General features: G+C 39.1%; 1 long non-coding RNA gene across 1 annotated transcript in view; it reads right to left on the bottom strand.

The window, feature by feature from the left end:
- Positions 1–587: 587 nt before the first annotated feature.
- Positions 588–11535, bottom strand: part of LOC145716413 (uncharacterized) — a 103107-nt gene continuing 92159 nt past the window's right edge. Inside the window, exons 4-5 of the long non-coding RNA XR_014139048.1 lie at positions 7738–7879; positions 588–819 (exon numbers count right to left, since the gene is read on the bottom strand). This is a non-coding gene — a long non-coding RNA (uncharacterized LOC145716413). The remainder of the gene's footprint in view (positions 820–7737; positions 7880–11535) is intronic.

The raw sequence follows: 11535 nt of genomic DNA, 5'->3' as shown, positions 1-11535 counted from the left end.
GGTAGACACTGGGTGAGGAGCAAAAGAGCTATTTAGTATATCACTGTCGTGGCACCATTTGGTGGTTAGTGACATCTAATGTAGAGTCACTGACAATTATTCAACATACATTTTTGCCTCTTTATAAAATCACAGTGTATTCAATATATAGCTTGAATGAATATGAGATGAAATGACCAACTGTTGGCCCGACTTTGGGGAAACAGGTCTCCTATAAATTACACAATCTACCTAGCTCAAAGGCTCAAAGAATACGGGAGTCATTGCTCCTTCTGATATGAAAATGATACTGTTAAGTACACTTCATATCACCTACCAAGTTCCCATGCTATATACCCTCTACCAGTCCAAAGTGTGGCCTCACTGGATGGTGACTGTATGTATGGTGAGTGATGCATTATTCTTGCCTCAATGACCTGATTCATTGCCTCAAGCCTCATTCTCTTCCTTAGGTTATACTGTTTACTTTTTTCTTCTACCTGGTGAAGGACTACTGCTTTAACAGCATACCTCATTTTGAGCATTGACGTCAACGACTTGCTGACTTCCAGGCAGTTGGTGGAGATCAGCTACAGTTCTATCACTCATCTGCTTGAATAATCACAAACAGAAAGCCAAGCCGACACTTTTCCGTACTCATGCTATATTTATTCTTAGCACTCTACTGAGACTTGGCAACAGCAAATGGAACCAGGAGTTATTTTGTTTGGATTAGGTCAGCAGTCATCCTCTGAGATTTTCATCTATCTTGTTTGTTACGGTGCATTGGTCTGTGTTCCAACATTCCATCCAAATCACAAATGGCTTGGATAAATCCATCTTGATAAATGAGAAGGAGAGCTGAATCACTGATATTTTATTTACTTTTCAAATTCACATTTAAATCAATCATTATTAATAAATGACATTGATGTATGTCAACCAACATTATTTCTTAGTTAAGAAAATAGGGGTGGCAAACTCAAAGAATTCCAGTATCCCTAAATTATCCAGAGATTGGTAAGTATGCAGCTGCTTAAAAACACCATTCTTACTGCTCTTAGAATTTCAGTTATTCCAAGGAAGGTGTTATTATTTCTTTTTTTGATATGTTAAATTTAGTACCTTTTTCTTTTTAAAGAAATAAAATAGGGAAATGAGATGTACTCTGTGGATTGAAGCTAGGCTCCTCTCATTAAAGTTCCTGTGTAGGTCTCTGGCCATACTTTGCATTTTGACTTTCATATGTTTTTTCTCTTTAAAAATATAGGTCTCCTATATCAGATAATCAAACTCTTTTATGAGTTCTAGTGCCTTTCCAATACACCTCTCACTCCACCATTACATTGTCCACCTCACCTTACTGCACAACACTTCACTCTTCAATCTCTGGTATCTACTTTGGTCTGCACAACAATCTTGTGAGGTAGAGCTGCCAGATACTGCCTTTCCATTTTACCTCCAATTTGAAAAGTTTTGCTTCTTATAATTAGTGTAGTTATAACAAAAATAATTATACTTCAAAAATTTTATAATGCCCAGTGAAATGGTAAGGTGTTATAAAAACAGACTGAAGAATTTCTGACTGAAGAGTCAGAGCCATCCTGCATATACAGTGAAATAAACCTGGAACCACGCTAATGAGAAAGAGGGTGGCATCTAGTAAATGCCAAAAAATCCTGGAGCTACACATAAAACAATGCCATGGTCTCTTCCATGTTTTTCATGCATGCATCTCGGGTCACATGTTGATCTTTAATTACACATCATTTACACTTACATTTCCATTGGCCAAAACTAGTTATGACATCCCAAATTAATTATAGTGCTGAAAAATGCAGAGGAGCATATACATTACATACACTTTGGTGAATACTATGTGCTATGAATGTACAGAATGATTTTAATTCTTAGAGAATCAGAGCTGAAAAAAGATTTTATTTATTTATTTATTTTTAAAAGATGTTATTTATTTATTGGACAGAGAGAGAACAACCTATAGGCAGAGGGAGAGGGAGAAGCAGGCTCCCCGCAGAGCAGAGAGCCTGATGCAGGACTCGATCCCAGGACTGTGGGATCATGACATATGCTGAAGGCAGATGCTTAACCACCTGAGCCACCCAGGCACCCCTGAAAAAAGATATTAGAAAATATCTTGTCTAGTCTATTTCCTTATAGAAACAGAGGTTAGAAACATTGCATGACTTGGCCAAAGTTGCATATCCAAGGAGTGGCAGAGAGAAGTTGCTTTCACAATAAGTAGCATTTATTGAGCTCTGTTATGTGCCGAGCAGGATGCCCACACATTGTTGTGCCTTATCTCCCAGAGCCCACACACTAACCCTATGAGACAGACGCTATTCTTATCTTCGTTTTAAAGATGAGAAAATTAAAGCTTAGAGAAGGCAGGTAAAACGTCTAAGGTCACACAGTTCATAAATGGTAGAAGGGAGATTTAAACCCAGGCTGCCTATGATCAAAATGCCAACATGCAATCTGTCACTAGATGGCCTTTTTGCTCTGGTCTCCAAATCCTCCTTCTAATAACACCAATACATGGCATTGGTATTAAATATAAAAGTTCTCCCAAAAAATGATGCTACAGGGACCTTAAGACCAAAATTGCTCCAATATACTTCCTTATCTAGAAGACAGGTTGAAGTTGCTTGTGAAAGCAGAGAGAAAGCAGTGCTGATAAATGTAGGCAAATCATACCAGACTATTAGGGTGAAACTTGCTCCTGGCTATGAACAGGGTTTTTCTTGTAAGGCATATGAATATTTTCTGTCATGTGAGAAGTAGCCGATACAGAGCGCCAGGTAATGAACATTAACTTATACCCACAGGGTAGATAAATGGAGAAAACAAATGTTGCAGTGTATGTTTAAGAGGCAAAGACTAAATCAAATATCATGGCCATTTCTTGTGGTTCCTGTTCTTCCAAGTGACAACAGTGCTTAGAGGTTGAGTTATAATTGTTCACATGTGCTCATTAGATCAGGGAGTAGGCACCAAGGCCTAGAGTTTTTGTTTTTGTAAGTTGGGTATTTTGTCATCCACACAAAATTCTTTATTTAGAGTGAAAAAAACAAAATTAGATTACAAAATTGTTCCTAATTAAATTATATGATGTGTTTAGTGCAGTACCTGGAATATAGTAAGCACTCAATAAATAGAAGTTGATGCTATTGTTCTTTTTCTTATTATTATGCATCTTTGCCAGAGAATCACTACAGAGCCAATTTTTCCCCACTTTCAACCTTGATATTATTGCAAAATTCTTTACCCAGGTATGGAGTGAAAATTTCACTCAGGGGAAGTGAAGGATGACTTAGAACTACTCATCCTATTTATTTAACTGAAGTGACTGCTTGTCTGTTTGAATTCACCAAACTGCCAGGTTTAGACCCAGCTTGCTGTTGGAGGCCACCAATATGAAGGCACGGGCCCACACAATTCTTAAAACATATGGACACAGGCCAGGGGAAACATGAGATAATTAACTGTGTATCAGTCCAAATAACTGTTTTGGAGGAAGAATAAGTTCCTGTTATCTACTCTTGATGAGGTCTCCTGGGGAAGGAAGCATGCTGTCCAGGAAAAACCAGTGTAGTTGCCATCAGAAGAATTGGTAGGAGTCCCAACTCTTGTTACTAATTTGTTAAGAACTTTACTTTCTTCAGAAGTATCTGTTTTGTTGTTGGTGGTGTTGTTTTAGTGTTAAATAGGGTAGTTATTTTGGGAGTGCTATAAGATGACATATTAAAGGGTTTTAAAAATAATTCCATATTCATATAAAACCCCATCATAACATGATAAGCAAGGTCTAAACCTTCAGTCACATACAATATGGAGTAATTTTATTGCATGATAAATGCAGGAAGTTCCAGGACCCAAGTGTACCATCCATATCCATCTTCGACCTGCTGCAGTTTGAAGTTTCCCAGTTAGAAGGCCGGTTTGGGCCAGGAAGATATTCAGGAATTCATTTTCCTCTTCCTGCTTTCCTCAAGCTGATATTGTTTGCTATTGTCCTTTCTGTCTTCACCCTCTTCTCCTACCCAGATAAACTTTAGCTTTCTTTGATTGAGAAGGGGCTGATCAGAGGATGGAACTGGTTGATGGCTGATCATGGTATATGCAAATTCACCATAGAAAGGGTGACTTTCACTGTATTCCTTTAAAGAGGTTAAGTAAGTTACACATGGTCAGTGTGCAATGGAATAGAGAAAGGTTTATTCTCCTGATTATGTTAAGGGAAAGCACCACCTGTACTGGAGGAAATAATTTGATATGTTGCATGGCATGTTATGCCTAAATTGAGAGAAGGAATTGGCATTGCTGCTGGGGGGATGGTGTGACTTAAGGAGGGGTATAGGGTGGAAAGAACACAGACAGGAGAAAGCAAGAAAAGAGAGTAGGAGGCAAGAGGCTTAGGAACTAGCAGAATTCTCTTCTCTGGGCTCCCAGTAATCCCTGGCTCTTCGGTGTGTGTACAAAATCCAAATATATACCTAAAGTCATTGGAATTCTTGTGGGAATATGGGAAGAGTTTGAATTCTGAATCTGGGTTTCCACTTGTCTGATATAGGAAGAGCAGAGATAAATAAGCACAGGCATATAGATCCTCTTTTGACATCTGACTTATTTGTGAAAGGTCCCAATACTACTTAATAAATAATTACCATGGCCGTCATTTAGATGTGCACTAGAATCTCTATGAAATGGTCTCAGTTTAACATCAACTTTGAGTGTGGGTCTATATAATCCATAGAAAGCTTAATTTATGTCTTCTGTTTGATCTAATTCTAGAATATGGTGAACTTTTGAGACTTACAGCTGAAAACACTACTTTCTTTAAATCTTTTCAGATTGGAAACTAAGCCAGAATCCATAACTGGGTTCCTCCACTGAACATCAAATAAGCAGGGCTCTGTGAAGTAGCATCTTAGAACTCTTAGAATTCTTTGCATGAAATTGAAACTGCAGAGAATGCCATTTTATGGAAATGGATCAGTCCCATGGCTATTGCATATAAATTTTCTACTTTGTTATTAAGCCATAGAAGGAATATTATTTGCAGCTCTTCATCTACATGTAGTTGATGTATGGAGAAAAAAAAAGTTCACTTTAATAGCATATAAATATTTATTATTTAGGTTATTAAAACATTATCCAAGACCAGTGGTTACTACTTTGCCCCCAAACCACCTGCAAGATACCACACATTTTCTTCTCTCCCAAGGCAAGATACTCCCTTAGGAAATGGGGTGGGGAAGGGAAGAAAGAGGGGTTCCTGTCCATTTGAAAGAAATGTGTGAGAAGCCAACCTGAAACCAAACCAATTAGAATTTTCAGGGCTTTGTGTGCAGTTAGAAATAGCTCCTCCTGCTCATCTTGAGAATCTGACTGTTACGGGTTGAATTACACTTCCCAAAACTCATGTGTTCAAGTCCTAACCTGCTATTATCTCAGAATGTGACCTTATTTGGAGATAGGGTCATTATATAAGTAATCAAATTAAAATGAAGTCCATAGGGTGCACCTTAATCCAATATGACTGGTATCCTTATGAAAAGGGAAAATCAGAAGACAGAGGGAAGACAACATGAAGATATAAGGAAAAGGACACATGAACATAAAGACCAACCGCCATCCACAAGCCAGTGAGAAACGTCTGGAACAGATTCTTCCCTCTCAACCCTCAGAAGGAACCAACTCTGCCAACAACTTAATTTTGAACTTCTAGTCTTCAGAACTAGGGAGATAATACATTTCTATTGTTCGAGCCACCTGTTCTGTGATAAATGTTATGTCATCCACCCCATCTGTGGTATGGGTTATGGCAGCCTTAGCAAACTAATACACTGACCTTCCATCACTGAAGAAAATAAGAGGTACGTACAACCTAATCATGTTTCAGTCATCATAACTCTGTGAGTAGGAAACTTCTAGAAGATAAATCATGAAATTTGCTCTTGGTGATTGATGTCTAATGGGTAAGCTTCACTAGGACTAGAGGTAAGAAAACCATTCATTCATTTATACTTTTAACCACACCATTCATTTATCATGCAAAAATAATACAACTGTAATATTATTTTACTCCAATTCTGGTATTTTCCCTACAAATTTTTATTTATTAAGAATTTATAAAAAGACAATCATTCAGAATCCCACCACCTTAATAAAAAAGTGTTCTGATTTTTTTGTTTTATCTTTGTTCTGATCTAGATGCATACCTAGTCTCATTAGATTTAATTATAGTATAGAAGAGATTTTGTAGTTTGGTTTTCCCCATTAACAGTAGTTCTCAACCTGGGGTTTTTCCCCACACTCCACTCACAGACTAGGACTTTTGGCAGTGTCTGGAGATATTTTTGGTTGCCTCAGCTGGGGTGGTGGTGCCATAGGCATCTAGGGGGTAGAGACCAGTGGTGCTGCTGACCATCCTGCAATGCACAGGGGAGCCCCCCACTCCCAAGGACAATGATCTGACCCTGAATGTCAGTAGTGTTGAGGTTGAGAAACCTTGCCTTTTAATAAGATATCTTGAGTGTTTTCTATATTCTTGCTATAGGGTCTTCATAATCTTTACTTTTATGCCTGCAAAATATTCTATTGATCCATGTTATTATAATGTATTTCGCCAATAAACATGCACTGCGTTATATAGATGGTTTCTAACTTTTCACTATTCTAATAGTGCAAGTATCTTTTTATTTATATAGCTTTTTATATGATATTAAAGAAAAACTCCAATAGTGGAATCTAGATTTAAAAGTATGAATAAACCAAATATCAAGAAAAATCAAGAAGCCATATATATATATGGTTTCCTTTCTAGGGAAACACTTTTGTTTTTCTCATTTCTGAGCTGTCCTAAAACTTTGACACCTGCGGTCCAGGATTGACCCCCCCAACTCTTTTTTACACCTAAACAAGGAGTAATCTTACCAAGTTTCTGTTTTCTAAGACCATTAATTGCTCATTACTTCATTTTAGAGGTCACCTTGGCCTATCTTTCACTGATTCAATCATGACTGTTCCTTGGCTCTGAATAGCCTTTCTCAAATGCAACCAGGTAAAATCTCCTTGATCCCTGTGCACTCCTAACTCACTCACACAAAATCAAGAGTTAACTTATCACAAGTTATCACTGGTTAACTTAAAGGGGCTTCTCCATTTGCCTTTGAAATAATGTAAAAGTTATTTTACATTACAAAAGAATAAGACAACAAATTATAAAGCACTAGCCTTGAAAGTCTTAAGAGTGTATTAAAATGTGAGTAGGCTGTCAGGCTGGAACAAACCAACCAGGACCTTCGTTCTTTATTCATGCTACTAAAGACTCCTCTCCAATCACTTAGACATTCCTTCAAAGATGACGAAAGGTGATTTTTCCTTGGCCCCAGGAAACAAACCACCACTTCACATCCGATCCCCACCCTCAGACACTCCGAAGTCAAAGACTGTGATAGGCAGCTTTCTGGGCAGGTGGCATTCAGCAGCACCTGCAGTGATGGAACCGGAAGGGAGAAACCTGCTGAATGATGAATGTGAGGGTGAACAAAGGTAGGGTGATAAAACAGATACAAAGAGACTTGCCTTCACTGGCCAGATGGGAAGGGGCATTAAGACTTGGAATTGGAGAGTTCTAGCTATTGGTTACATTCGTTGCATATATTGGTTACATTACCTATTGGTTATATTGCCCTCAACACAATTGGCTGCTGAGATAATATCAAAACTACTTACCTTTGCCCTGCAACTCCCATTTCCATGGATTCCCAGAAACCAGGCAGCAACAGCAGGGAAAAAACTTCAAGCCTTGATTGTCCCGAGACATCTCAGATCTGTCCTTTTTTATTTTAAAGCATGCATTGACAGCTAGAATTTCCTAGAGAGAAGGGACAACATGGGTAAACTTGACATTAGATTCTATCAAAACCATCTCAGGGGCACCTGGGTGGCTCAGTCGTTAAGTGTCTGCCTTCGGCTCAGGTCATGATCACGGGGTCCCGGGCTCAAGCCCTGCATTGGGCTCCCTGCTTGGCGGGAAGCCTGCTTCTCCCTCTCCCACTCCCCCTGCTTGTGTTTCCACTCTCGCTGTGTCTCCCTCTGTCAAATAGATAAATAAAATCTTAAAAAAAAAATCTCACATAATCCATAAAAGTAAGTGCCAACTATAAAAATAAGTCAACATACTAAATTGGAATAAATGTAAAGACAGATCTAAAGTAAAATTAAAAGTTAAGTAGTAAGTTCTGTTTACTTTAAATTATCAACAACAAAACCAAGTACCCATATTTTTAACATCTATAGATTATTTTTAAAAATGCAAACATGAAACTAATTAGAGATTAAATTCATCTACATGACGATATTTTATGTCAGGCAATGAAGAGGTGTAAAGGACAATTTGTCATGGCCATATGCTTAAATCCTTTGTAGGTTTCTTGAAGGAGAGATTATAAAAGAAGCATAATAAAATAAAAATCAAATTATTTTATTTATGAAACTGTTGTTTCACTAGTTAAGGTATAGTTTGCTTAGCCTGGTTTTTCCCTCAAAAAACAAGAGCTTGTACGCAGGTAGTTTATTTTGGGAAGTGGTCCCAAGAAATAGCAGCAGAGGGCAGTGGATAGTGGAAAGAAGGAGGGAAAGCCAGCACAAGGGTGCTTTCTTGGGTTGGGCACTGCTGTTGGCATCTGGGACTCTCTAACAAGCAGTGTAGACTGTGCCTCAGAGTGTCTTGCCCAGGAGATGGAAAAAGGGGGCATATGGCCCTTATCCACTAGCTTGCATCCCTCAGTGGGGGGATGAGTATTAACTCCCTGGTATTCCCAGGCTGTACATGTGAGAGAGGGTGACAGATTCCCAAAAGGTCCTTCAAGGTGGTGGCAGAAAAACCACAGGTCAGAATGCAAGAGATAAGTGGTGAAGCCAATGTGAGGTGCATCAGGATGCACCTGTGAGCAGAGGTACCAGCTGCAGCAATGTCTGCAGTAAAAGGTGAGCCAAGGGAAGAGACAAGGCTCAGGAAGAGTCCACTACATCTCACATGCCAGTTCTAACTGACTTGTAGTGGCTGCTGGGAGTCAGTCTGGGATTGAGAAGAATCCATAAGCTGAATCTGGACTTAGCAGCAAAGAACCCAATGTCTGTGACGTGGGAGCTATGGCATTTCTTAAGTTTATCCCCATTTTATGTCCTCTGGATATACAGAGTCATAACTTTGTCTTCTTGCTTCCATCTTTGAAAGGAATGAAGTTAAGGAGGACTGTATCTAATGAAGCAGCCAGAAACCAACACAACTTAGTTTTAATATGCTCTTCCTTGTAGGAATGTTTTAGATTCCAGTGTAAGATGTAACACAGAACAAAAGTTTTTGTCAGTGTCTGACAAAACAAATCTTTCATGAGTTGGATTGGCAGATAATAACTAATTCCTTTGGATTCATTTGCTTTGGATCAAAGAGAATAAACCATAAGAAGCATGGCAATGAGTGTTTTCCACATAAATATCATCAGAAGGTGATATGATATTGACTTTTTATAGAAGAAAAAAGAAATTTGTGGGTTATGCATAATTCATAGATTTCTGACTCTTATAGTATTCTGGACACATGTCTTATTTGAGCTACATCCCCATGCCATATAGCATTGGGAAGGTCAGCTTCTTCTGCAGTACTTGAGGGGCTCCTTGGATGGCAGAAGTGTACATTCTTCTGGACGCTGTTTGTCATCTGTCCCCCAGAATTCCTTCCCTGGCTTTGCCTACACCAATCAAGTGTGTTTTGTCAACACTTTTGCTGACTTCTTTCTCCTTCCTTCAGGTATAAGCTACCCTCTCCTTCATTCTCCACAGTAGTTCTGTCACAAAGCTGCTATTGTCACAGGATTTTAATAAAGATTTGGGGATAATGGAGGGATAATAGCACAGATGAAGAAGCTAACTGGATGGCTGACTTCACTATTCCTAAAGAATGTGGCCAGTCCCTCTATAGAGAAATCCATTAGTGGATCTTTCTCTTCAGCCATAAATGCCTCAGGTTGCTGGAGGGTCCGCAAGTTCCCATCTTCCCACTTCCTACATTTCCTGGGGTCCCTAATACTTTCTTCCCTTCTAGCTGCCAGGAGAAAAGTCAAGAATCCTTGTAATATCATACAACATACAATCTAGCTCCTGCCTTTTCTCAACATCTTTCTTCCAGACTAGCCCACAGGCTGTTCTTTAACAGAATGATAATAAGACTCGGAAATAATCTTCCCAAAGAAAAGTGATAAATCCTGCTACCTGTTCAGAACATGGCTGTAGTGTTTTCACTTAAAAAAATTTTTAAGGCAATTTTATTTTCCTCATATATAAGCAAAAGTCCAATTTTCCAAAATAGGCCTGGACCTAGTTTAAGTTTGAAGCCTAGGGGCGCCTGGGTGGCTCAGTCGGTTAAGCCTTGGGCTCAGGTCATGATCCCGGAGTCCTGGGATCGAGTCCCAAACAGGCTCCCTGCTCAGCAGGGAGCCTCTCCCTCTGCCTGCCGCTCTGCCTATTTGTGCTCTCTCTAGATCTCTGTCAAATAAATAAATAAAATCTTTAAAAAAAAAAGTTTGAAGCCTAAGGAATATTCCAGAGAAATGTCAGAATTTTGGATGGCCACAGAGGCTGAGGCTGGTGGAAAAAAGATTTTTTAATGGAGGAATATTCAAGCTTATCTTCATGCTAGAACAGAGGAAGGACATCAGGACATTTCTCCGCGCACCCCGCCCCCCCAGAGTACTAGAGAGAACCAAGCACCAGAAATTGTAATTATGATGACTTTACTGATGAATCTTATGGCTTAGAGATGTTATATGCAGTGAAATAAAGACATCTTAAAATAAGTATTTACAGCATCAAGGAAATACAAATCAAAACCTCAATGAGATACCACTTCACACCAGTCAGAATGGCTAAAATTAACAAGTCAGGAAACGACAGGTGTTGGCGAGGATGTGGAGAAAGGGGAACCCTCCTACACTGTTGGTGGGAATGCAAGCTGGTGCAGCCACTCTGGAAAACAGTACGGAGGTTCCTCAAAAAGTTGAAAATAGAGCTACCCTACAACCCAGCAATTACACTACTGGGTATTTACCCCAAAGATACAAATGTAGTGATCCAAAGGGGTACGTGAACCCTAATGTTTATAGCAGCAATGTCCACAATAGCCAAGCTATGGAAAGAGTCAAGATGTCCATCAACAGATGAATGGGTAAAGAAGATGTGGTATAAATATACAATGGAATATTATGCAACCATTAAAAAAAATGAAATCTTGCCATTTGCAATGAAGTGGATGGAACTAAGGGTATTATGCTAAGCGAAATAAGTCAGTCAGAGAAGACAAGTATCATATGATCTCACTGATATGGAGAATTTGAGAAACAAGGCAGAGGATCATAGGGGAAGGGAGGAAAAAATGAAACAAGATGAAACCAGAGAGGGAGACAACCCATAGGAGACTCTTAATCTCAGGAAACAAACTGAGGGTTGCTGAAGTGGAGGGGGGTGGGAGGG

The sequence above is a fragment of the Leptonychotes weddellii genome, chromosome 12 (assembly GCF_054177405.1).
Source record: "Leptonychotes weddellii isolate Sample4059 chromosome 12, ASM5417740v2, whole genome shotgun sequence".
Classification (NCBI taxonomy): Eukaryota; Metazoa; Chordata; class Mammalia; order Carnivora; family Phocidae; genus Leptonychotes; species Leptonychotes weddellii.
This window is presented reverse-complemented; position numbering and strand designations above follow the sequence as displayed.